The sequence below is a fragment of the Phoenix dactylifera genome, chromosome 10 (assembly GCF_051530095.1).
Source record: "Phoenix dactylifera cultivar Ajwa chromosome 10, Ajwa_hap1_PhDact_Kaust_v1.1, whole genome shotgun sequence".
Classification (NCBI taxonomy): domain Eukaryota; kingdom Viridiplantae; phylum Streptophyta; class Magnoliopsida; order Arecales; family Arecaceae; genus Phoenix; species Phoenix dactylifera.
In genome coordinates, this window is record NC_143199.1 from 2,252,501 (window position 1) to 2,257,500 (window position 5,000).

Here is a 5,000-nt window from a genome sequence, read left to right on the forward strand (position 1 = left end):
GTTTTGCGGGTTCGGCCGGGCCTTCCGCGCCGGCCCGTCGGCTCGCTCGGATGGGCCCCGCGGAGTTGGCCCACGACGGAGCCGGCACGCTCCTTCCGCTGGTGCGGCTCTCGGTCTACGCCTCCAGCCGGCCCTTGCGGCGGCCGTGCGCGGCGCTTCGGTTCGGTCGGCCGGTCTTCCTGTCCCTCACGAAGTGCTCGCGGCCGCGCGCGCGCGGAGTTGGATCGGCCTTACTTGGTCCGATCCGTCGCCATCGCATGTTGCGTGGGCTCGGTCCCATCTCGGTGAAATCTTGGGCCGCTTTGGTGCGTCCCTGTGGGTTCCTTTGTCGGTTTTGCGGGCTCGGCGCCGGGCCTTCCGCGCCGGTCCGTCGGCTCGCTCGGACGGACCGTGCGCAGGTGGTCCCCGACGGAGCCGGCACGCTCCTTCCGCTGGCGCGGCGCTCGGTCTATGCCTCCGGCCGGCCATCGCGGCGGCCGTGCGCGGCGCTTCGGTTCGGTCGGCCGGTCGTCCCGTCCCTCACGAAGTTCCTGCGGCCGCGCGTGCGTGGAGCGGGATCGGCCTTACTTGGTCGGATCCGTCGCCCTCGCCTGTTGCGGGGGCTCGGTCCCGTCCCGTTCGGTGAAAGCTTTGCCCGCCCTGGTGCGTCCCCGTGGGTTCCTTTGTCGGTTTTGCGGCCTTGGCGGCGGGCCTTCCGTGTCGGCCCGTCGTCTCGCTCGGACGTGCCGCGCGCAGTTGGTCCCCGACGGAGCCGGCACGCTCTTCCTCTGGTGCGGCGTGCGGTCGCAGCCTCCGGCCGGCCCGCTGCGCGTCCGTGCGCGGCGCTTCGGATCGGTCGGCCCGTCGTCTGGGTCCCTTACGAAGTTTTGCGCGACCGCTCCTTTGTCGCCGGTCCCCTGTTAGGGCTGACCGAGCCCTCCGTTCGCCCCCTGGCCCGTCGCATGGGCCCCCGGCGCCTCCGCGGCGCCCCACCGAAAACTGTCACGACGCGCATCCAGCGCCGACGAGGTCGCAAATTACGTGCGGCAGCCGGGGGGCTAGGCCGAGCGGCGGCGGGCCCGCCCACGGACGGGCGCGGGGAGGAGCGCAGCCGGCACGCGGCGCGGAGCGGCGGCGGCATGCCGCCGGGCGGCCGTCGGCTCAACCGTGCCCGAGTCCCGCGGGCACCGCGTCGCCCGGCCGGCGCGAGCGGCGGCGGGCCCGCCCGCGGACGGGCGCGGGGAGGAGCGCAGCCGGCACGCGGCGCGGAGCGGCGGCGGCATGCCGCCGGGCGGCCGACGGCTCAACCATGCCCGAGTCCCACGAGCACCGCGTCGCCCGGCCGGCGCGAGCGGCGGCGGGCCCGCCCGCGGACGGGCGCGGGGAGGAGCGCAGCCGGCACGCGGCGCGGAGCGGCGGCGGCATGCCGCCGGGCGGCCGACGGCTCAACCATGCCCGAGTCCCGCGGGCACCGCGTCGCCCGGCCGGCGCGAGCGCACGAGGGCGGGAGGCAACCGGGCGGCGCCTGCGGAACCGGATGCGACGGCCGGCGCCGCACGGCCCCGACGGGTCCGCACCGAAGACCAGCGCGGTGCGGATCGACCGCTGATGAGGTCAGAGGTTACGTGCGGCAGCCGGCCGGCTGGCCCGAGCGGCGGCCGGCACGCGACGCGGATCGAGCGGCCCCGACGGCTTGCAGCCGGGCGGCCGACGGCTAGGCCGTACCGGAGTCCCGCGGTCGTTCGGGCGAAGGGGCGCATGCTGCGGGAAAGGCCTGCGGCGGCGAACCGTCCGCCCGGCCGGCCAAGCCTTCCGCGGCGGCGCGCACGTGGCGGCGCGGCCGAGATGACCGAGCGAAGCCCCGGCGATGGGCGGCGCGCACGTGTCCGTGCGGCCGAGATGACCGAGCGAAGCCCGGGCGGCGCCCGCCGTGCGCCCTGCCGGATCGCGCCTTCCGCCGGCGCGCAACGCCGGTCCCGCGTTCCGGCCGCGGGAGAGGCCTGCGTCGGCGAACCGTCCGCCCCGCCGGCCGAACCTTCCGCGGCTGCGCGCACGTGTCCGTGCGGCCGAGATGACCGAGCGAAGCCCCGGCGACGGGCGGCGCCCGCCGTGCGCCCCGGCGGATTGCGCGGCCCGCCGGCGCGCAACGCCGGGCCCACGTTCCGGCTGCGGGAAAGGCCTGCGGCGGCGAACCGTCCGCCCCGCCGGCCGAACCTTGCGCGGCGGCGCTTACGTGTCCGTGCGGCAGAGATGACCGAGCAAGCTCCGGCGATGGGCGGCGCCCTCCGTGCGCCCCGCCGGATCGCCTGTGAGCGGCGAGCATCCGGGCGGGCCCCTTTCGCAACTTCCCTCGGTACTCTAAACACCCCTTGCCTCTCGGTCTTCCCCCCGACCCTCTCGGTATTTGCTCGGATATGTGCATGCATCGTCCCTCGTCGCCTTCGGTTATCCTCCCCGGGGTGGGCTTTGCGCCGACGCGCCAACGGGGTGGTAGGGGGGCTGCAGCCGCGGCCGCCGCGTTTCGCCATCCGCGCGTGCGCCGCCGGATCCGAGTGGAGGTCGCGGGCGACTCGTCGATGCTTGTACTAGGGGCGCATGCCGGCAGCCCCCCGCGGGGTGCGGGACCCCCGATCGGCGTGCGAGGGACGGGCGTCCGGGCGGGCCCCGTTTCCAACTTCCCTCGGAACATTAAAACCCCCCGACCCCCTCGGTCTTCGCTCCGGCCCTATCGCTATTGCTCGGATATGTGCATCCACCGTCCCTCGTTGCCTTCGGTTATCTACCCCAGGGTGGGCCTTGCGCCGATGCCCCGATGGGGTGGCAGGGGTGGGGCTGCCGCGGCCGGCGCGTTTCGGCATCCGCGCTTGGGGGCTCGGACCCGAGTGGAGGTCGCGGGCGGCTCGTCGATGCCTGCACCGGGAGCGCATGCCGGCAGCCCCCCGCGGGGCGCCGGACCCCCGATCGGCGTGCGATGGACGGGGGGAGGGGCGGGCCCGGTTTGCAAATTCCCTCGGTACTTTAAAATCTCACGGCCCTGTCGGTGCTCCCTCCGGCCCTATCGCCACTGCTCGGATATGTGCATCCACCGTCCCTCGTTGCCTTCGGTTATCTACCCCGCGGTGGGCTTTGCGCCGATGCCCCGATGGGGTGGCAGGGGGGCACGCTCTAGGCCGTGCCACGGGGCGCGGGCGCCGGCGCCGTACGTCCCTCGCGGCGGCCGTGAGCGGCACCTCGGCTTGCTCGGTCTGTCCTCCCGGGACGCGCGACCCGTGCGACCGGGACGCGCATCCCGTGCGACCGGGACGCGTGTCCGGGCCGTTCCCGTTTGCAACGCTCCTCGGTACTTTGGAATGCTTGGGGTGGGCTTTGGGCGGATGCCCCGCCGGGGTGGTAGGGAGGGGGGGCGGCTGCTGCCGCGGCGGGACTTCCGCTCCACTCCGCACAAGTCCGTCGCCTCGCGGCGGGCGCGCCCGGCACCGTTCGTCCCCGAGGGAGCCGGCACGCGCCCGCCGAGGCCCCGGCGCATGGGCGCCGCCGCCGGCCGTCCGCGCGGCGGCCGTGCGCCGGCTTCCTCCGTCGGCCCTCCCGGGATGCGCGACCCGTGCGACCGGGACGCGCATCCCGTGAGACCGGGATGCGTGTCCGGGCCGTTCCCGTTTGCAACGCTCCTCGGTACTTTGGAACGCTTGGGGTGGGCCTTGGGCGGATGCCCCGCCGGGGTGGTAGGGAGGGGGGGCTGCTGCTGCCGCGGCGGGACTTCCGCTCCACTCCGCACAAGTCCGTCGCCTCGCGGCGGGCGCGCCCGGCACCGTTCGTCCCCGAGGGAGCCGGCACGCGCCCGCCGAGGCCCCGGCGCATGGGCGCCGCCGCCGGCCGTCCGCGCGGCGGCCGTGCGCCGGCTTCCTCCGTCGGCCCTCCCGGGATGTGCGACCCGTGCGACCGGGACGCGCATCCCGTGAGACCGGGACGCGTGTCCGGGCCGTTCCCGTTTGCAACGCTCCTCGGTACTTTGGAACGCTTGGGGTGGGCCTTGGGCGGATGCCCCGCCGGGGTGGTAGGGAGGGGGGGCTGCTGCTGCCGCGGCGGGACTTCCGCTCCACTCCGCACAAGTCCGTCGCCTCGCGGCGGGCGGGCCCGGCACCGTTCGTCCCCGAGGGAGCCGGCCCGCGCCCGCCGAGGCCCCGGCGCATGGGCGCCCCCGCCGGCCGTCCGCGCGGCGGCCGTGCGCCGGCTTCCTCCGTCGGCCCTCCCGGGACGCGCGACCCGTGCGACCGGGACGCGCATCCCGTGCGACCGGGACGCGTGTCCGGGCGGTTCCCGTTTGCAACGCTCCTCGGTACTTTGGAACGCTTGGGGTGGGCTTTGGGCGGATGCCCCGTCGGGGTGGTAGGGAGGGGGGGCTGGCGCCGCCGCGGCGGGCCTTCCGCCCCCCTCCGCACAAGTCCGTTGCCTCGCGGCGGTCGTGCCCGGCACCGTTCGTCCCCGACGGAGCCGTCGCGCGCCCGACGACTTTCCGGCGCACGGGCGCCGCCGCCGGCCGTCCGTGCGCGGCGGCCGTGCGCCACTTCGGCTTCGTCCGTCGGCCCTCCCGGGACGCGCGACCCGTGCGACCGGGACGCGCATCCCGTGCGACCGGGTCGCGTGTCCGGGCCGTTCCCGTTTGCAACGCTCCTCGGTACTTTGGAACGCTTGGGGTGGGCTTTGGGCGGATGCCCCGCCGGGGTGGTAGGGAGGGGGGGTCTGCTGCCGCCGCGGCGGGCCTTCCGCTCCACTCCGCACAGGACCGTTGCCTCGCGGCGGACTTGCCCGGCACATTTCGTCCCCGACGGAGCCGGCACGCGCCTGCCGACTTCCCGGCGCACGGGCGCTGCCTTCGGCCGTCCGTGCCCGGCGGCCGTGCGCCACTTCGGCTCCCTCCATCGGCCCTCCCGGGAAGCGCGTCCCGGACGTTCCGGATGCGCACCCCGTGCGACCGGGACTCGCGTCCGGGCCGTTTCCGTGTGCAATGCTCCTCGATTCGC